The sequence below is a fragment of the Lissotriton helveticus genome, chromosome 1_2 (genome assembly GCF_964261635.1).
Source record: "Lissotriton helveticus chromosome 1_2, aLisHel1.1, whole genome shotgun sequence".
NCBI classification, from domain to species: Eukaryota; Metazoa; Chordata; class Amphibia; order Caudata; family Salamandridae; genus Lissotriton; species Lissotriton helveticus.
In genome coordinates this window covers 122,223,119-122,246,190 of record NC_136058.1, presented here as the reverse complement: position 1 = coordinate 122,246,190, position 23,072 = coordinate 122,223,119, and the positions used below count along the sequence as shown (strand labels likewise).

At 43.5% G+C, this 23,072-nt stretch overlaps 1 long non-coding RNA gene across 1 annotated transcript in view; it reads left to right on the top strand.

The window, feature by feature from the left end:
* LOC144798857 (uncharacterized) overlaps window positions 1-22,246 on the top strand; it is a 286,173-nt gene extending 263,927 nt beyond the window's left edge. The window contains exon 3 of the long non-coding RNA XR_013603680.1: window positions 21,558-22,246. This is a non-coding gene — a long non-coding RNA (uncharacterized LOC144798857). The remainder of the gene's footprint in view (window positions 1-21,557) is intronic.
* The last annotated feature ends 826 nt before the right edge of the window (window positions 22,247-23,072 follow it).

Below are 23,072 nucleotides of genomic sequence, written 5' to 3'. Positions count from 1 at the left end.
GTTGTCGCGTAATGCGTCATATGACGCGCCGCGTTAGCGCATCCGGAAGTTATCCGGGGCGCGCAGCGCGTAACGTAAGCATAACAAGTCATGTGACTTGTTAATAAAACTTTTCATTGGTTCATTTTACTTTTCTTATTCTAATGATGAAAGGCTTGGTCATATGACCTAAAAATTCCGCTTTTTATTACTTCCGAACATTATTTTTTCTTAAATATATGTTATAATGTTCCAGGCTAATGTACTTTCCCGGAAAATTTACAACTGTCCTGCAAGTAAAATATATTCTTTTTTCGAGAAAAAGAGCGTTTCTTCGTCCCATGACGGAGCCGTTGAGCAAAAGAGGGTCGACCTGCTGTCTTAGTCGCCGATACGCCTGAATATGAGATTCTTATCGATCACTTTATGTTGCAGGAGTAGAAAACACAACAGCCCTTGACCATTTATCTTTACTGCGTTCCTTCGAATTATACCTTTTACCCTTCATGTAATTGGTCTGCTTTATTTCACTTGCCTTTTACTGATTCTAAAACAGTGACTATTATTAAAAACTTTACCAATGTATATACTACTACCATGTTTTCTTTTAAAAACCTTTATTGTGAAAATTTCATTATACAAATACGAGCCTATAACCACGTGGGCCGGCCACGGAGCAAACTGTAATCGTATATGATGAGTAGACATTTACACTGTAGAGGAACGTAACGGGCGGGCCATTAGGTTGCAAGAACTAAGGTGTCTAACAGTTACGGAATCGGTGGACGTACATTTTATAATTAAAATACGACAGGGCCAGTTACAATAAAATTATCTAGATATACATTTGCGGGCAAGTACCATAGGTGACGTTAATTCGAACTTTCAATAGTACAGTAATCAATAACACATCAGAACTTAATATCAATAGGGATGTCGAAATATTCAATCAATTCTCGTCCCCGCCCGCCATGTGCTTCAAAACTGCATACGTATCTCGTGATTTCAAGGTTCTGCAACCAGTACACAACAAGGAGTTACGAGTCCCATTTATTCCGGCGCCATTTTGGGCGAGGACGGGCAGGTCCAGGATATAGTCAAAATGTCTCTACCAACCATCGACTATGATGATGTTCATATGCTGTATTTATTAGAGTAACACTCATCTGTCCACATGAAATTAATTTGCCACAATCTAAACATGTCATTTTAATCTTTCCAAAGTTCTTCTAAATATTTGGGACCGTTTCCCTTGCCTCTGATGCTGTCAGTGCCACTTCTTTGATGAATGTACTAGCAGGTCAAGGGTTCTCCTCCAAATCTCTCTTTTATGCAGCACTATAATTAATTGGTGCCACCTCTCCATATGACGATGCATGGTATAGTTACCATAACTATATTTTTTTCCGGTTCCTCTGGAGAGTTCATCGTGGCAGATGAAGCGTGTAACGTACCGGGCATTTACCTTTTTTTGCATGTACAGGAAAGGAAAAAAAAAATCGAGCGTCCGAGTTCTAAGGTGTCCCAGGGCCATTTTAGTGGACCAGGCCCAAATCCAAAGAACAGGCCGCCATTTTGAGAGTCCTGTTGCAGCCGCCTGTCGCTGTAGCATCAAGAGCAGCCGAAACTCAGCTGAATGGCAACTGAAACGGTAAAGGGGCGCCCCACTACAGCAGACGAGCCTCCACCTAGGAAGGCCCGTTCACGCCGCCTCCCCCGCCCCCCCCTTCGGGCACCCCACGCCGTTATTCGGAGCAGTATTGTAGGATGGCCACACCAGTGCGGCAACTTGCTAGACATCACCTCGGTGGTAACCGAATCTCAACGCCTTGTGGTGTCTTCTATTCAGAAAACATTGTTATGCTGCCTTCGACCTATTTGCCGCAAGTGCGCACACAACTCAACTGCATAGCTTCCTAGACACCACCTCGGTGCCATCCGGATCTTGGAATCTCAGCGCCTTTTGGTGTCTTCTCTTCAGAAAATATTGTTGCGCTGCCTTTGGCCCCATTCGCACATCGGTCCGCTACTGACGCCATCTCACAGGCTAATGGGGCGCCCCACGCCGACTTTCAGCATTGTAGGATGACCACACCAGTACAGCAACTTGCTAGACATCACCTCGGTGCCATCCGGATGTCGGCGCCCCACTGCAGATGAAGTGCCTCTCAACTATGAAACCACCACGGTGACATCCGGATCTTGGCGCGTTGTGCTGCCTTCGGCCTATTCGCACATCGGTCCGCTACTGACGCCATCTCACAGGCTAATGGGGCACCCCACGCCGACTTTCAGCATTGTAGGATGACCACACCAGTACAGCAACTTGCTAGACATCACCTCGGTGCCATCCGGATCTTGGCATCTCAACGCCTAGTGGTATCTTCCATACAGAAAATATTGTTGCGCTGCCTTTGACCCCATTCGCACATCGGTCTGCAACTTAGACATCACCTCGGTGCCATCCGGATCTTGGCATCTCAGCGCCTTGTGGTGTCAGTCAGAAAATATTGTTGCGCTGCCTTTGGCCCCATTCGCACATCAGTCCGCTACTGACACCATTTCACAGGCCAACAGGGCGCCCCACGCCGACTTTTACCATTGTAGGATGGCCACACCAGTGCCACAACTTGCTAGACACCACCTCGGTGCCATCCGGATCTTGGCATCTCAGCGCCTTGTGGTGTCTTCTATTCCGAAAATATTGTTGCGCTGCCTTTGGCCCCATTCGCACATCGGTCCGCTACTGCCGCCATCTCACAGGCCAACGGGGCACCCCACGCCGACTTTCAACATTGTAGGATGGCCACACCAGTGCGGCAACTTACTAGACACCACCTCGGTGCCATCCGGATCTTGGCGCGTTGTGCTGTCTTCGGCCTATTCGCACATCGGTCCGCTACTGACGCAAACTCACAGGCCAACGGGGCGCCCCACGCCAACTTTCAGCATTGTAGGATGGCCACACCAGTGCTGCAACTTGCTGGACACCACCTCGGTGCCATCCGGATCTTGGCGCGTTGTATTGCCTTCGGCCTATTCGCACATCGGTCCGCTACTGACGCCGCCTCACGTGCCAACGTATTTTCTCCGCATTTTATACCCTATGCCGCATAACAGGTCATGTGACTTGTTTATAAAACTTTTCATTGGTTCATTTTACTTTTGGTTTCCTAATGATGGAAGGCTTGATCATATGACCTAAAAACAACACTTTTCATTGGATGAAAACTTTTTTTTTTTCCCAAACGATGAAAGCCCCACCTTGTTTCTGGATGTTTCAGACTGAAGCTGGCTTCAGCATGAGAGCACCACCATCTCGTAGCTCCGTCGTGGTCATTCCGCGAGCAATCATGGCAACCGCTCCCCACCAGAAGCCTACAGGAGTCGGGGGCCCCCAAAACTTTTGATAAATCCTCAAGGCGGAGGGGACGCTTTCGAGAATGGGGTCCAAGACCTAGCAGACAAGCGTCCGATTTCCAAGGTGTCCCAGGGCCATTTCAGTGGACCAGGCCCAAAAAGGAAACAGCCTGCCGCCATTTTGAGAGTCCTGTGACAGCCGCCTATCGCTGCACCGCAAGAGTGGGCGCAACTCAGCTGAATTGCGGCTTTTGACACAGTGGACCAAAAACGGACGGAATGGCAACTGAAACGGTAAAGGGGCGCCCCACTACAACAGATGACACTCCACCTGGAGAGGCCCGTTCACGCCGCCTCCCCCGGGGCGCCCCACGCCGTTATTCGGAGCAGCATTGTAGGATACCAAAACCAGTGCAGCAACTTACTGGACATCACCTTGGTGCCATCGTTCTGCTGCCTTGGAACTATTCGCACAACAGTTTGCTACTGATGACCCACCCCCCGCGACGCCCCACGCCAGAAATCTGGACGTTGTGCTGCGTTGGGACTATTCGCACATCCGACCGCTACTTCGTTGTTTTTCCCTAAAAATGTTTATATGTTATTACTGTTTTTGTTTTCTTGTATATATTTATAAGTTATTAAAGTTTTATAATCTTACTACTTTGTTGGAGTGCTATATATTTTTAATGTGACACATAATTGTAAAAACTTTGATGTACAAAGAGTCATCCCTGGAATCTTCCGCTTCAGGCTCGGTCCCCTCCCCAATCACAATAAAGGATGGTTTTCAGATAATAGGAACGCGTCTGCTGTGACGGATCTCATCGAGTGTGGGCCTTGATCTACTATAACTCCTTTGAAGAGGGGTGATTCTTTACAGCTGGGGCCATAAACTACATCTGCAGGGCTAGCTGATACCCTAGGACCGGCCTGGACAATCGGACACAGAGGAAAAGGAGTGTCAGAGGGTGCGGTAGTGAATAGGGCGAAAGGGAGGTGTCGGGCGGGCACAGGGTGTGATTCTCAGGGAAGAGCAGCGCAGATGGGGGGTGGTTTATTACCCATGCATAAGACAGAGAGCGGGGGTGACCACTGCCTGGGGGAGATGCTTGCGAGGGTGGGGAGTCATGCTAAGGATCGACAGCGTGCACAGAGTGGGTCTGGTCAAGGCATCTAAAATGACTGCCGTGCACGACAAAAGTGTGGCATTTGAAAAAAGGCAAGATGGCGCAGACAATGTTTTTCAACACTTCCTGATTTCCTTCGAATCGAACGTTAACAGACGTTGGGGCATATTACCAAAGTTAAGCGATATTTATCCCTAACGATGCTTAGCAACGATTTTTTTACCGCTAAGCATCGTCAGAAATTATCGCAGATAAACCTTGCTATTATCAAGGTTTATCGCAAATACGATAAAAAACGACCGCAATGCATTAATATCGCTGAAAACTCAGCGATATTCATGCATTACCGAGCTAATGCTCTTAGCCATGTTATCCACCTCCCATTGGATAACATGCCTTAGAACTGCTCAGGGCAGGTGCTAGCTTTTGGAGATATTCGCTCTTATCGCGAATATTTCCAAAAGTTGATAATAGGAGATAGCGATGTTAGCGACTGTTTCCAGTCGCTAACATCTTGGCATGCCCACTTTGCATGTCATTAGTGATAAATATCACTCACATGCAAAGTGGGGCCCAAGATGGTCGCTATCTCCTACTAGCCGTCGCTAACTGGTGTTAGCAACAGCTAGGTAATACAGATATAATTTTATCTCCGCGAAGCGGAGCGCTGTTACAGATATATATCTTTTTTTGAACGTTAATTTCTCAAAATCCACTGGAGCACATATATTGAGACCTAGCAAAGGCACATCGGACTACCAGTCCCTACAATTTTGCCAAGTTTCGTGCAAATCCATTCAGCCGTTCGATTATTATTATTATTATTTTTTTTGCCTCGCGGGGCCCTTTTAAAACCTCCACATCAAACCTAAGAGGTCAAGGAGGATCTACTATGCCCCCTTATGGTCATTTGCCCCTTCGCTTTGGCCTCCTCTTGTCTCTCGATCCTACTGAGAGACAAGATGGCGGCCGCTACGGACTGTTTGGAATGTTTACAGACGCCGGAGAACCAATCAGCTTCGCAAACCTCCGTTACGCGAAGCGGAGCGCTGTTACAGATATATATCTTTTTTTGAACGTTAATTTCTCAAAATCCACTGGAGCACATATATTGAGACCTAGCAAAGGCACATCGGGCTACCAGTCCCTAATATTTTACCAAGTTTCATGCAAATCCATTCAGCCGTTCGATTATTATTATTTTTTTTTTTTTTTGCCCCGCGGGGCCCTTTTAAAACCTCCACATCAAACCTAGGGGGTCAGCGAGGATCTACTATGCCCCCTTATGGTCATTTGCCCCTTCGCTTTGGCCTCCTCTTGTCTCTCGATCCTACCGAGAGACAAGATGGCGGCCGCTACGGACTGTTTGGAATGTTTACAGACGCCGGAGAACCAATCAGCTTCGCTTCACAAAGCTCCGTTGCGCGAAAAGTACGCGAACTGGAGCGCTGCCCGGTCTGCTGTTACAGATATATATCTTTTTTTGAACGTTAATTTCTCAAAATCCACTGAAGCACATATATTGAGACCTACAAAAGGCACATCGGGCTACCAGTCCCTACAATTTTGCCAAGTTTCGTGCAAATCCATTCAGCCGTTCGGGCTAAAAGTGAGGCCAACCGCCCTATGGAAAACTCAATGTTAAAAACACATTTTGGGACCCCCCTTTTTTCTCGGCCCCCCCTTGACGAACCCCCCCCCAAATTTTCAAGGGCTGCTCAGAAACAAAATGTGCCATTTTCCTGAAAATTTCAGCCAATTCCGTCCACAAACGCCAAAGTTATTAGACATAGAATTTTCAAAAATCCCATAGAGAAAAAATCCTAACTATATATACCTACTGGCGACCGCCAGTAGGTAATATATATATATATATATATATATATATTCACTGAAAAAACCATAGGTTTTGCACACGTTATAGTTAGGAAATAGCATTTACAAAACCTATGAAATTCACTTAAAAAAACATAGGTTTGACACCAGTTATAGTTAGCTGGAAATTTTACTCGCATAAAACCAATGAAATTCCCACGTTATGGTTAGTTGGACTCACTATAACTTGCGCGTGCAATGCACTGCTGATGACTTCACATATTACATCACTCATGACATGGTCAGTGACATCAGTCATGACATCACTGATGACACTATCCAGTGAATGTGTGTCTTTTTAAAAAATAAATATGAGTTATATATGTATATGTAAAAGTTGATGGAAGAATAAATGTTTAAATAAGTGATTACTTGGATGTTTTTTTTTTAAATTGATTGGTTAACTGGTTTATTAAGTGTATCTTAGTGAATACATATATTAGAGAGTAATGTTTAAATATTTAAATATATGTATTAGTGTTTCACTTTGTGTATAAGTGGTTGCATGGGTTGGTGAGTAGCTACATGTGTATGTATATGGGTTATTAGATGTTTTTGTTAGTATCAGTATGAGTGTTTGTATGGTTTGGTGGGGGTATTACTTAACACATAGATGCATGAATGACTGACTCTCTTTGTATGTGTTTTGAAGACAGCATATGTGCAGGACTGTATGGGTGGAAGAGTGTGTATATGTGTGTCTTAGTGAGTGAATGACTGTCTCACTAGTGTTTTTATCAGTAACTACATATGTTTTAATCTAATATATGTGAATATTGATGTATATAAGTGAGTATATGGGAGAGAACGAGATTGTAAGAGTTCCTGTTTAGATAAGTATGTGTTTCTATAAGTGATTGTTTAAGAGAGTAAGTATGTGTAAGTTTCCATAGAAGTAAGGTGGTTGTGTGTGTATAGCTGTATATGCAAATAAATGGATGTTCAATAGTTTATTTGCATGTGTGAATATGTGTGAGAGTATCTTTTGGATGACTGTCGGTGTGTAACAGGATGTATAGGTGTATCACTACATATCATGAGTGTGTATATGTACGAGTGACTATATAGAACTGTTGATCAATGAGTGGATGTGTATATATATGGTGGAATTATTGAATTGGTTGTTGTAACTGGTATGGGTATCTCCATTTTTTTGAAAATTTTTGTTTCTATTTTTGAATATGTGTTTCAAGGGTTACATTACAGTGAAAAGAGGTCTGTCACTCTGTCACAAGGAGGGTGTCATCAGTGATGTCATGACTGATGTCACTGACCATGTCATTAGTGATGTAATATGTGACGTCATCAGCAGTGCATTGCACGCGCAAGTTATAGTGAGTCCAACTAACTATAACGTGGGAATTTCATTGGTTTTATGCGAGTAAAATTTCCAGCTAACTATAACTGGTGTCAAACCTATGTTTTTTTAAGTGAATTTCATAGGTTTTGTAAATGCTATTTCCTAACTATAACGTGTGTAAAACCTATGGTTTTTTCAGTGAATTTCATAGGTTTTTTAAATGCTACTTCCTATCTATAACGTGTTTAAAACCTATGGTTTTTTCAGTGAATATATATATATATATATATATATATATATATAAAATTTCTATGGCAAAATGAAACCCCTCATTTTGTTCCTTTTCAAATTAAATGTATTTAGTGTTACCACTTTATTCCAATCAAGATGACTTCAGGTGTGCCATACTTTTGTCATAAGTAATACTGTTAGCGTTCTAGTTGTTCTTTAGAACACTCTGGGACATTCTGTCATTGGGCTATAGTTGGGCTACATCTGGCTGATATTTGGGCTACATTTGGGCTCTTTTGTCTCTGGTGGCCATCTTGAGAGACTGCATATCAGAATTCTTTTAATGAAATATAAGTGGATTTGAGAAGGCCCTCAAAATGTGCCCTAATTTTTCTTTCTTCAGCACTAATCATAATTTCTATGGCAAAATGAACCCCCTCATTTTGTTCCTTTGCAAATTAAATGTTTTAAGTGTTAACACTTTATTCCAATCAAGATGACTTCAGGTGTGCCATACTTTTGTCATAAGTAAGACTGTTAGCGCTCTAGTTGTTCTTTAGAACACTCTGGGACATTCTGTCATTGGGCTATAGTTGGGCTACATCTGGCTGATATTTGGGCTACATTTGTTTTTTTTTGTCTCTGGTGGCCATCTTTGGGCTACATTGGGCTACATTGGGCTACATTTGGGCTCTAACATATATATAGCCCAATGTAGCCCAATATATATTTTTTCAAAGTTAATTTTCTCAGCAACTACTGAACAGATTTACACCATTCAAAGAAAAGCGTAATCTGCGAGCTGGACTCTACCTTTCTACCACATTTCTTATAAATCCATTCAGCCGTTCGAGCTGTAGCCGTGTCTAAACGTCCTATGGAAAATAACATGGGGAAAACACGTTTTGGGACCCCCCTTTTATCTCAGCCCCCACTTGACGGATCCCCCCAAACTTTCAGGGAAGGAGCGGAGCGGAGCAGGCCATCTTCTTTGAGAAATTCGCAAAGATTCGTCCACCGGCGTCAAAGTTATTCTCAATAGAATGTTGCGGATTTCCTATGGAAACTAGGTCCTAACTACTGTCATTGGGCTATAGTTGGGCTACATCTGGCTGATATTTGGGCTACATTTGGGCTCTTTTGTCTCTGGTGGCCATCTTGGGAGACTGCATATCAGAATGTTTTTTAATGAAATATAAGAGGATTTGAGAAGTCACTCAAAATGTGCCCTAATTTTTCTTTCTTCAGCACTAATCATAATTTCTATGGCAAAATGAACCCCCTCATTTTGTTCCTCTGCAAATTAAATGTTTTAAGTGTTAACACTTTATTCCAATCAAGATGACTTCAGGTGTGCCATACTTTTGTCATAAGTAAGACTGTTAGCGCTCTAGTTGTTCTTTAGAACACTCTGGGATATTCTGTCATTGGGCTATAGTTGGGCTACATCTGGCTGATATTTGGGCTACATTTGTTTTTTTTGTCTCTGGTGGCCATCTTTGGGCTACATTGGGCTACATTGGGCTACATTGGGCTACATTTGGGCTCTAACATATATATAGCCCAATGTAGCCCAATATATATTTTTTCAAAGTTAATTTTCTCAGCAACTACTGAACAGATTTACACCATTCAAAGAAAAGCGTAATCTGCAAGCCGGACTCTACCTTTCTACCAAATTTCTTATAAATCCATTCAGCCGTTCGAGCTGTAGGTGTGTCTAAACGTCCCTATGGAAAATAACATGGGGAAATAACGTTTTGGAACCCCCCTTTTATCTCAGCCCCCGCTTGACGAATCCCCCCAAATCTTTCAGGGAAGGTGCGGAGCGGAGCAGGCCATTTTCTTTGAGAAATTCGCAAAGATTCGTCCAGCGGCACCAAAGTTATTCTCAATAGAATGATGCGGATTTCCTATGGAAACTAGGTCCTAACTATAACTACCAATATATATATATATATATATACATATATATATATATATGGAGAACATCCTTTACAACGCAACTGTTACAACGAAGTACCTTTACGACGCAACAATTACAACGCAACTTTTACAACGACTTGCGCTGGGGGGCACTCTAGGATAGGGAATAGTTTCCAACACCTTCCCTACTATCCACGGGGACTGGAGTTGCAATAGTAAATTAAACTATTCACTATCCAGCACCCCCAATGCAAGTCGTTGTAAAAGTTGCGTTGAAAAACTTGCGTCGTAAAGGCATGCATTGTAATAGCATGCGTTGTAACATCATACATCCATATATATATATATATATATATATATATATATTCACTGAAAAAACCATAGGTTATAGACCATATATAGTTAGGAATTAGCATTTACTAAACCTTATTTTACTCACACAAAACCATTGAAATTCCATATATAGTTAGTTGCACTAACTATATATCGCGCACCCGCAATCCACTGCTGATGATGTCACATATTACATCATTCATGACATGGTCAGTGACATCACTGATGACATCACTGATGACATCTCAAATGACATCACTGATGACATCACTGATGACATCTCAAATGACATCACTGATGACATCATGACACACCAATACCAGTTACTACATACGCACTCACTGATTCCTACGTCTACACACACATTCACTCATTCACCCATACAATAACTCATACATACAGTCACTTATTATTACAACACTATCATATGCACTCATACACCTATGCAGACAGTCACACACTGCCACTCATCCATGGAGTTACTCACACACCAAGTCAGTCCTGTAAAGAATCAATCACACTTCCATTTCTTCATCTATACAGTTAAACACAGAACACCATACTTCAGTGACATCACTGATGACATCACTAATGACATCTGAAATGACATCACTGATGACATCTCAAATGACATCACTGATGACATCATGACACACCAATACCAGTTACTACATACGCACTCACTGATTCGTACGTCTACACACACATTCACTCATTCACCCATACAATTACTCATACATACAGTCAGTTATTATTAGAACACTATCATATGCACTCATACACCTAGTCAGTCCTGTGAAGAATCAATCACACTTCGATTTCCTCATCTATAGTTAAACACAGAACACCATACTTTTCACACATATACTAACACATACTTACTCTCTTATACAATCACTGATACAAGTACACATTGATATGCACAGAGTCACACACCTCCCAGCCAGCCACACACACACTCAGTCTTCCATACATCCAGTCATTCTTCAATATGTAAAACGTATTTAAACTTTACAAAAACACACAGACACTAGATGATGTCATCAGTGATGTCATTTGAGATGTCATCAGTGATGTCATCAGTGATGTCACTGACCATGTCATGAATGATGTAATATGTGACATCATCAGCAGTGGATTGCGGGTGCGCGATATATAGTTAGTGCAACTAACTATATATGGAATTTCAATGGTTTTGTGTGAGTAAAATAAGGTTTAGTAAATGCTAATTCCTAACTATATATGGTCTATAACCTATGGTTTTTTCAGTGAATTTTCAAGGTTTTGTAAATGCTAATTCCTAACTATATATGGTCTATAACCTATGGTTTTTTCAGTGAATTTCATTGGTTTTTTAACAGCTAATATCTGTAGCTGTAAAATTTATTCTTCTTTAAATCCAAAAATATATTTTATATGTTTATGAATAATTATTTTTTTAAATATTTTTTTTTCTTCGTTCCCGCTTCGCGAATCGGGAACCTTACAGTAAAAAAATGTTCAGAAAAATAAAAAAAAAAGTTCTTTTCAGAACTACCTCCCCGTTATTAAAAAATTGGTACAATATTTGGAACTGTGCCAACCTCTATTTCTCTTAGTTCGCTTCCTAGTTCGCTCGCTGGTACGCGAACTGGAAGCGAACCAAAAACAGTAAGTATAAGGGAAGGAAACACACACTTATGTTAAAAGAAAGACAGCTATAGGGGAGTAAACTAGAGATACTATTACCCATAATCCACTACTGATGATGTCACATATTACATCATTCATGACATGCTCAGTGACATCATCAGCAGAGGATTGCGGGTTTTTTGGCAACATGCCTTATCGACGGTTTAATAACGCTGCCTTTTGCTTTATATAAGTTTTCAAATTGTATGAAATATATACCAATAGGTCTTTATGAACCTTTAGGTAGTGCTTTTGTTCATGAGGTCTGGTCGCTTCCATACACATACAGATGTTTCAAAGATGATCAAGAACTTTATCTGAATGGAGAGGAATGCACTGAGACGCCAGATCATTCACTAATGTGTAGGCACATACAGTTACACGATTCATGCAACAAACAGCGACCAAATATGGCTTGCGTGATGCAAGGCACGCCAGTTCCTGCTATCATCCCCACGTTCAAGTTGTTGGAAAATGGTAGTTATTTGATGCTCAATAATGAAGATTGTTCTGAGTTAATTAAAAGTATTCCTTTTATCGTAACAGTAAGTGAACGGGTTATTTGCTGCAGAAATGTTCTATTTCCTCCCACACATGAACATAGGGAGTTTTCAATCTGGCCACAAATACCAACCTTGGGACACGTTTCAACGGCATGACAAGAATAAGAGCTCTTTTGTCTCAGAGAGAGGTGGCCTTGAGTTCGGCCCGTGAAACTTTCGTACTTCACATAGCGAACACCCGTACACAGGTTTGCCTTTCAATTTCAGCAACATGTTTCCGACTATCTTTAACGCATCCTCCACAAAATCCCTGGCACACTTTTTTAAAGTTGTTACCAGTGGTCTCGTGACTTCATTTGAGAAAATCTTTGGAGTCATCCCTGCTCCCTTTCATTCCATTTTCTCCACTCTGGTTCGTGGATTGCATTTTTACTTGCATTACCAGCGGACGCTCTTGTACTTTTTTACATTTTTAAATATGGATGTCCCTCCTATGCAACCTCCGACCCTGCAGCTGCTGACACTGTTCCGCAATCGCATGCTAGAATATTATGGCACAATGCCGTTGGCGATATTAAGCACGGCATATGGATTATCTTTTCGGTTCTCCTACTTCACCTGTGTCCAGCCTGTATTTCACTGCCTGACCTGTGATTTCGATTGGGCCATTGATTTGTGTCTCTGCGGACCGGTTTCTCCTGACGTCGACTTTAATCAGCTGATGACTCCTATCATTACTCACGAGTTGATTTGTCCTGGCGAAAGGATTATGGCTGTGGCATTGATGCATGGACTACTTGGTCCCTGGAATTTACTGGCGGCAGCACAGTCTTTCTTGGAACACAGCTTTCTTGAAAACCCACCGAGCTGTCCTCTGATGGTGATAGAGGATCCGGTGCTGGGAGAGCACGTATGTTCTTTTCCGCTTTTAAATTGGATGGCTGAACTGTTTTCGGATGAAGACGGTGACTTCCTGTTGGAGGCTGTTGCAGCTTATTTTGCATACACAGTTATGTCATAGACCTTTTTCATGTTTCATATGCTGAGTACTAGCATTTCATTGACAATTCATTGACTTAATTGTCAAGTTTTTATTATTTACCTTGCCTATTGGCTTAAGACTCGATAAAGTACTTGGCTGTTTTATTTTTCTTTAGCATTGAATTTTCCTAGTTTTTAATGCTTTACCTTGCGGACCGTCCACATATAAACTTGCAATCTGCTCTCATGAGATGGCACTTCTATTATCTTATTCAGTTCGTTTCCGGATCATGAGGAGGTGTCATCTAGGTCCTGGATATCTTTACACCGTGTTAAGTTAGCATGGGCTCATTACCGGTTTAAACGCCATTTTTCCTTTTTTGCAACTTCTGCACACGACATTTAGTTGTTGCTTTAGCTTTCCACCTAGTAGTTCATCGTGGTTTACATGAGAATAATATGTTATTGGTCTACTATCTGCTTTACTTGTTAAACTATATCTGTACAGCGAGTGCTAAAGTTTCAAGAACAACACGGTACAGAATTGTTATGAGGTCTGATCTCCACGACTTCATACTCATAACATAAGTGCAACTTCTGCCAATTCTGGGCATGAGGCGGGTTTTATATTGCTTTGCCGAACACACATACACAACAGTTGATGCGGTTCACATGAAGAGAGAGCTGGTGTATGCTGATGTGATTCCTTCAAATCTAAGACACTAAAGTATGGGCATGCCCTAAACCAACACAAAGAGACCTTCTTAGCAAATAATATAATATGTGTATTAGGGAGGGTGAGATATAAGCAGCCGCGGGCCGTGGAGGGAGTTACGGTGAGGCAGGGAGGCGGGGAGGGGGAGAAGCAGGGTGGAGCCCTCTCTACCTTGCCCCTCCCCCTCCCCGCCTCCCTGCCCCACCGTAACTCCCTCCACGGCCCGCGGCTGCTTATAAGTGTTGCTAACTCTTATTCATTTACAGCATGTTAACATACTGTCACCATTCGCTTTTTATGTACTAGTAACTATGCTGGTAATTTTGCTACTGATAATATGTGTACTTGTATTCTCCACCCTGCTTCTCCCCCTCCCCGCCTCCATGCCTCACCGTAACTCCCTCCACGGCCCGCGGCTGCTTATAAGTGTTGCTAACTCTTATTCATTTACAGCATGTTAACATACTATCACCATTCACTTTTTATGTACTAGTAACTATGCTGGTAATTTTGCTACTGATAATATGTGTACTTTTATTATCTAAGGTACTACGCCTGAGAAGACGGCATTAGTAAATAAACATTTCAAATACACATGTGTTCTTCTTAACTCCATGTTCTGGTTTCTAAGAAATATATAACGACCGACTGTTCATGAGTTCCACGTATCCTGAGGTACTATAAGTTCATATTCTGGATTGTCTAAACATTGAGAGTTTGTTATATCCAATGTGACACTGTACCTAGCTTGCTAAATAGTTTTTGATTACTAACGTGAGTTTTGGGACACCCTAATTCGCCGAGGTTCCAATCCTCTGTCCACAGTTCTGTGTGAGAACAGAAACCCTGCGACAGGGGCACCCCCGACCCTTGCTGGACCTTCATCACACTTGCGATACAACTCCAGCAATGCGCCACCTTTACGGCACAGATACATCACGCATCTGTGCTGTTTTTGCCCCGTGATGCGCCGCATTGTAAATGCAGCACACCATAGGTGACGGAACAGCGGCACAGAATGACTAACACATCCCTGGTGATGCGCCAGTCATCATAAATCTATCCCTATGCTTCTTATCTTGTTAGAGATGAACCGCCATATGTATCATCAAAGTTATTTGCATTTCCTAAATAGCGAACTTTAAGGAATAAATAGCGATTCTTTACCATTCCTAGTTTGCGATGAGCTATTTGCTAATTAGCCGAATGTAGCCCAATGAAGCCCAATGTAGCCCAATGTAGCCCAAAGATGGCCGCCAGACACACAAAAAAACAAATGTAGCCCAAATATCAGCCAGATGTAGCCCAACTATAGCCCAGTGACAGAATGACCAATCAGCTTCGCAAACCTCCGTTACGCGAAGCGGAGCGCTGTTACAGATATATATCTTTTTTTGAACGTTAATTTCTCAAAATCCACTGGAGCACATATATTGAGACCTAGCAAAGGCACATCGGGCTACCAGTCCCTAATATTTTGCCAAGTTTCGTGCAAATCCATTCAGCCGTTCAATTATTATTTTTATTATTTTTTTTTGCCCCGCGGGGCCCTTTTAAAACCTCCACATCAAACCTAGGGGGTCAGCGAGGATCTACTATGCCCCCTTATAGTTATTTCCCCCTTTGTTTTGACCTCCTCTTGTCTCTCGATCCTACCGAGAGACAAGATGGCGGCCGCTACGGACTGTTTGGAATGTTGACAGACGCTGGAGAACCAATCAGCTTCGCTTCACAAAGCTCCGTTGCGCGAAAAGTCCGCGAACCAGAGCGCTAACCGGTCCGCTGTTACAGATATATATCTTTTTTTAAACGTTAATTTCTCAAAATCCACTGGAGCACATATATTGAGACCTACAAAAGGCACATCGGGCTACCAGTCCCTACAATTTTGCCAAGTTTCGTGCAAATCCATTCAGCCGTTCGGGCTAAAAGTGAGGCCAACCGCCCTATGGAAAACTCAATGTTAAAAACACGTTTTGGGACCCCCCTTTTTTCTCGGCCCCCCCTTGACGAACCCCCCCCAAATTTTCAAGGGCTGCTCAGAAACAAAATGTGCCATTTTCCTGAAAATTTCAGCCAATTCCGTCCACAAACGCCAAAGTTATTAGACATAGAATTTTCAAAAAACCCATAGAGAAAAAATCCTAACTATATATACCTACTGGCGACCGCCAGTAGGTAATATATATATATATATATATATATATATATATATATATATATATATATATATATTCCACCACAATCGTTCACCCTTTCTTTCAAGAACGACGTCCAGGCCAGCAAACAAGTTCAGAAACTGGTGTTTTATTTCACAGCCCACTCAACGCGTTTCGGGAACCACTTCCCTTGGTCCCGAGTAATTGTGTCTGTTTACTCGTGACCAAGGGAAGTGGTTCCCGAAAACGCGTTGAGTGGGCTGTGAAATAAAACACCAGTTTCTGAACTTGTTTGCTGGCCTGGACGTCGTTCTTGAAAGAAAGGGTGAACGATTGTGGTGGAATTCGTAGGGAGTGGCGCTCCCGTCCTGGCCCGCCGCTGCAAGCGGCCATTAAGCTTTGCGCCGACAAGAAGTTGGATATATATCGTGCAAATAAACCAAAAGGTTTAAACTCACTGGGAGTGCTGGATTTTTCTGACCTTGTCAGGGGAGCTGCAATATATATATATATATATATATATATATATATGTTACACCAATGCGCTCCAGCGCTTCAGAAAAGGCTCACCACCACATTCTCCAGCCGAATGGCTGATACTTGGCTCCCGAGCAGTTGTGCAGCCCTCCCCAGCATAAACAACTTGAGTCCGACGCGTTTCGGGGCCAAACCGCCCCTTCATCATGGACATTACATAGAGGTACACCACTCTCACCTGCTGTTCCAAACGCAGTTTATTTGAAATAGTCCTCCCTCAGTGGGCGTGGTTTACAACAATTCGTCCCCAGGCTTGCTGGTTACTGTAGTTTTGCAGGTGAGTATTAACAATGAAAGCCTTTAGTAGGTTGTGTGCCTCCATGTATAAAATAAATCCTTCATTGCAATCCTATAGTAGGAAGTGGAAGATAAGCTGCACGGTTGCATATTTTCTGAGAATGTCGCGCTGTTGGGAAAAACAACGTCATCTCTCCCCAGTCTCTGTCGGCGTGGCATCACTGCACGCCTGTTCACAGTGGAGCTCTTTTCCACGGTCCGAGCCGACCGTCTGTCACATGTTACACCAATGCGCTCCAGCGCTTCAGAAAAGGCTCACCACCACATTCTCCAGCCGAATGGCTGATACTTGGCTCCCGAGCAGTTGTGCAGCCCTCCCCAGCATAAACAACTTGAGTCCGACGCGTTTCGGGGCCAAACCGCCCCTTCATCATGGACATTACATAGAGGCACACCACTCTCACCTGCTGTTCCAAACGCAGTTTATTTGAAACAGTCCTCCCTCAGTGGGCGTGGTTTACAACAATTCGTCCCTAGGCTTGCTGGTTACTGTAGTTTTGCAGGTGAGTATTAACATTGAAAGCCTTTAGTAGGTTGTGTGCCTCCATGTATAAAATAAATCCTTCATTGCAATCCTATAGTAGGAAGTGGAAGATAAGCTGCACGGTTGCATATTTTCTGAGAATGTCGCGCTGTTGGGAAAAACGACGTCATCTCTCCCCAGTCTCTGTCGGCGTGGCATCACTGCACGCCTGTTCACAGTGGAGCTCTTTTCCACGGTCCGAGCCGACCGTCTGTCACATGTTACACCAATGTGCTCCAGCGCTTCAGAAAAGGCTCACCACCACATTCTCCAGCCGAATGGCTGATACTTGGCTCCCGAGCAGTTGTGCAGCCCTCCCCAGCATAAACAACTTGAGTCCGACGCGTTTCGGGGCCAAACCGCCCCTTCATCATGGACATTACATAGAGGCACACCACTCTCACCTGCTGTTCCAAACGCAGTTTATTTGAAACAGTCATCCCTCAGTGGGCGTGGTTTACAACAATTCGTCCCCAGGCTTGCTGGTTACTGTAGTTTTGCAGGTGAGTATTAACATTGAAAGCCTTTAGTAGGTTGTGTGCCTCCATGTATAAAATAAATCCTTCATTGCAATCCTATAGTAGGAAGTGGAAGATAAGGTGCACGGTTGCATATTTTCTGAGAATGTCGCGCTGTTGGGAAAAACGACGTCATCTCTCCCCAGTCTCTGTCGGCGTGGCATCACTGCACGCCTGTTCACAGTGGAGCTCTTTTCCACGGTCCGAGCCGACCGTCTGTCACATGTTACACCAATGCGCTCCAGCGCTTCAGAAAAGGCTCACCACCACATTCTCCAGCCGAATGGCTGATACTTGGCTCCTGAGCAGTTGTGCAGCCCTCCCCAGCATAAACAACTTGAGTCCGACGCGTTTCGGGGCCAAACCGCCCCTTCATCATGGACATTACATAGAGGCACACCACTCTCACCTGCTGTTCCAAACGCAGTTTATTTGAAACAGTCATCCCTCAGTGGGCGTGGTTTACAACAATTCGTCCCCAGGCTTGCTGGTTACTGTAGTTTTGCAGGTGAGTATTAACATTGAAAGCCTTTAGTAGGTTGTGTGCCTCCATGTATAAAATAAATCCTTCATTGCAATCCTATAGTAGGAAGTGGAAGATAAGGTGCACGGTTGCATATTTTCTGAGAATGTCGCGCTGTTGGGAAAAACGACGTCATCTCTCCCCAGTCTCTGTCGGCGTGGCATCACTGCACGCCTGTTCACAGTGGAGCTCTTTTCCACGGTCCGAGCCGACCGTCTGTCACATGTTACACCAATGCGCTCCAGCGCTTCAGAAAAGGCTCACCACCACATTCTCCAGCCGAATGGCTGATACTTGGCTCCCGAGCAGTTGTGCAGCCCTTCCCAGCATAAACAACTTGAGTCCGACGCGTTTCGGGGCCAAACCGCCCCTTCATCATGGACATTACATAGAGACACACCACTTTCACCTGCTGTTCCAAACGCAGTTTATTTGAAACAGTCCTCCCTCAGTGGGCGTGGTTTACAACAATTCGTCCCCAGGCTTGCTGGTTACTGTAGTTTTGCAGGTGAGTATTAACATTGAAAGCCTTTAGTAGGTTGTGTGCCTCCATGTATAAAATAAATCCTTCATTGCAATCCTATAGTAGGAAGTGGAAGATAAGCTGCACGGTTGCATATTTTCTGAGAATGTCGCGCTGTTGGGAAAAACGACGTCATCTCTCCCCAGTCTCTGTCGGCGTGGCATCACTGCACGCCTGTTCACAGTGGAGCTCTTTTCCACGGTCCGAGCCGACCGTCTGTCACATGTTACACCAATGCGCTCCAGCGCTTCAGAAAAGGCTCACCACCACATTCTCCAGCCGAATGGCTGATACTTGGCTCCCGAGCAGTTGTGCAGCCCTCCCCAGCATAAACAACTTGAGTCCGACGCGTTTCGGGGCCAAACCGCCCCTTCATCATGGACATTACATAGAGGCACACCACTCTCACCTGCTGTTCCAAACGCAGTTTATTTGAAACAGTCCTCCCTCAGTGGGCGTGGTTTACAACAATTCGTCCCCAGGCTTGCTGGTTACTGTAGTTTTGCAGGTGAGTATTAACATTGAAAGCCTTTAGTAGGTTGTGTGCCTCCATGTATAAAATAAATCCTTCATTGCAATCCTATAGTAGGAAGTGGAGGATAAGCTGCACGGTTGCATATTTTCTGAGAATGTCGCATGTTGGGAAAAACGACGTCATCTCTCCCCAGTCTCTGTCTGGAGCGCATTGGTGTAACATGTGACAGACGGTCGGCTCGGACCGTGGAAAAGAGCTCCACTGTGAACAGGCGTGCAGTGATGCCACGCCGACAGAGACTGGGGAGAGATGACGTCGTTTTTCCCAACAGCGCGACATTCTCAGAAAATATGCAACCGTGCAGCTTATCTTCCACTTCCTACTATAGGATTGCAATGAAGGATTTATTTTATACATGGAGGCACACAACCTACTAAAGGCTTTCAATGTTAATACTCACCTGCAAAACTACAGTAACCAGCAAGCCTGGGGACGAATTGTTGTAAACCACGCCCACTGAGGGAGGACTGTTTCAAATAAACTGCGTTTGGAACAGCAGGTGAGAGTGGTGTGCCTCTATGTAATGTCCATGATGAAGGGGCGGTTTGGCCCCGAAACGCGTCGGACTCAAGTTGTTTATGCTGGGGAGGGCTGCACAACTGCTCCGGAGCCAAGTATCAGCCATTCGGCTGGAGAATGTGGTGGTGAGCCTTTTCTGAAGCGCTGGAGCGCATTGGTGTAACATATATATATATATATATATTCCATCCATCTGACTCCAAGCAAGAAGACGGGCAAGTACCCGAGGTGAGTAAAATCTGAGACAAATCTTTTTTGTAGTGGGTCACCCCAGCATCTCACAGGCGAGAGACGCGTTTCGGCAGGGAAACCCGCCTTTCTCAATCTAGGGGACGCCATTTTAAAATGCCATTATATACTCTTTAACAAAGGCTAGACACATTCGAAATACTCGCATTCAAACGTGCAGTGTATATATATATATATATATATATATATATATATATATATATATATATATATATTTATTTATTTATATGAACATTACAAAATAATTGGCCTCCAAACACAACACATACTAATGTTGTGGTGGTATATAATTATAACGTGTTTAAAAATACACACCATAATATTTCTATGCAATTTAAAAATAACAGGCACTTCACTTTAATCACTACACTTCACTCAGGAACTAAAAGGGCCATTCACTCTGGTGTAAAAAAAAAGTTAGTCAGAATTACATTTTCATTTCAAACATGTACCTGTTTCTCTGGCCAGCCATAGAGCTGGCTGTACAGGGACAGGACCTCAGTAGACAGCAACTTCAGCTCCTCTGGCGAGAGGCTTGGGACCCTGTCTCCTGCATATCCTGGCATTTTGGTTCTCACAGGTCAGAAATAGCAGCAAAAGTTGAGAAAGTGTTGTTGGTTGCACAGTTAGGAGGCATTAGAGCTTTTTTTAAATGCTGCGTACATCTACAGGATGTGTGAGATTGTCAACAGAGACGGACTCCGTTAGCTTTCGTATGTTGCTTTCACACGTTATCCTATGGCTGTGTCCGTCGTGAAGTTTCTGCTTACTTCCATCTCATTGGAAATGTCTGTATGGCGAGGTCTGGTGTTCATCATTTTTAGATTATCAGATAGTATGTTTGTAAATGTTGAGTGCGTTGCCTCCACTCAAAATGGTGGCTATTTTGTTTACATATGCAAAAGGCTAATGCTATTAATTTATTTTGACAAAAAGAGTATAATGTAGTGCATTACTGTGGTTAAATGAGATAGCTGCGCAGTTATGTATACACTTCCATTAAAAGAATTTAAAAATAAATATATTAAAAATAAGAATGTGTAAAGAATACATTTAACGTGTATTATTTACACATTTATTATTACCCAAAATAGATATGTAAAAAAAATGTATGTTTTATTTAAAAAATATGTTAACGAAAATTCATGACACATTTTTTTTCTATTGCAGACATATGAACCCAGGCAGAGTGAGGAGACAATAGCCTCAGGTTCTCAGACCATTTCCAGACATTGCCACAATGGAAGAATGAGATACAATGAGGAAAAGTGTTTTTCTGATCGGCATCATTTGTACTGGGACTCCATTGTTTTTTTCATTGCCATCTCGTGTCAAACACTTCCACACGACCCACCTGGTCGTTTCTGCTGATGCCTGAGGAAAATCTAAACTGACACGACAGAGACCATCTTGCAGCCTGCATTTCTGCCCAGGAACTGTCGCACACCCAACCCCCTGTTCTTTGCAGTTCAACAGAAAGCCATGAGACACCCACACCCTGTGTAAACTAGCTTGTTTCCCATCTCCTGCTCCCAGCCTGGTAAACATCCTTGACACCGTGATCAGGTTATCTGGACCATGGTCTGACTGTTGGGCCCTGATTAGGGTAATTAAACAATGACTTGAAAGACCGGCTTTGATCAAGCCGAGTGAACAATGATCTGTGTACCAAGCCTTGACCAGGTCATCATCTACAAACATCGTCTGGATCTGGTTATCAACTGCAAACACTGCCCTGATTGAACAATGGACTAACAACCTACAGAGTGAAGTAGCAGCCTCCTCTGTCTTGTCTCTGACTAGCTTGGGACTCTGTTCCATAGCCCGGGCTATTGAAATAAATATGGGTTCCTCCTGCAGATGAAGGCTCCTGTGTCTCCTTTTACTAAGTATGGAAGGTATGGAAGACTTGGGCGGTTCCCCCGCCGCCGAGACCCAGTAAGTGGGTTATCCCAGTTCTTCAAATGGCGCCTGAACAGGGACTCCACGAGCACAAAGGTCAGGCCCAGTGGATGTGAGGAGGTCCACGGAGAGACTCCGACGGAGGCACCGTACCCCAGGGATTCTTGTATTTCTGTAGACTGAACGACTCGCCCGCTGTCCCTCCCCACTCGGTCTGGGCCACATGACCGCGTCCTCGCTGGAGTCCCCATGCAAATAATTTCTGGAGCAGGACACAGCCCTACGTCTGCAGAAGAGAACTACCCCTGTAAGGTAAGGGTAGACTGATCATCCACCAAGTCTGCATGATTCTGTTATTGACTTTCCCAAAAGCCAAGTTGTTATTGACTTTTGCCAAAGCCAAGCAAGCGAGGTGAAGTTTTAAAAACCCGCTGGTGTCTGTTCTGTATGATTCTGCTGTTATTGACTTTTGCAAAAGCCAAGCAAGCGAGGTGAGTTTTAGAAACCCGCTGGTGTCTGTTATCTGTTTTTAAGCATGCCAGTCAGTAGTAAGTTCAAGAAATTATGTTGTTGTATGTGTACGCAGGACTCCCAGCTGGAGGCGGCCTGTATGCTTCCTCCAGAAGGGACCCCATGCCATACGATGTGTGTTAAACATGGCCCTTCTGAAATAATGTTTTCCTCATTCGGGGTAAAATATAGAAAAAAAGTAACGCAGAATTACAGTGGCCACTTTATGGCTCCTTTAATTCCCAAGTTCTCACCAACTTAGAGGAACAATTA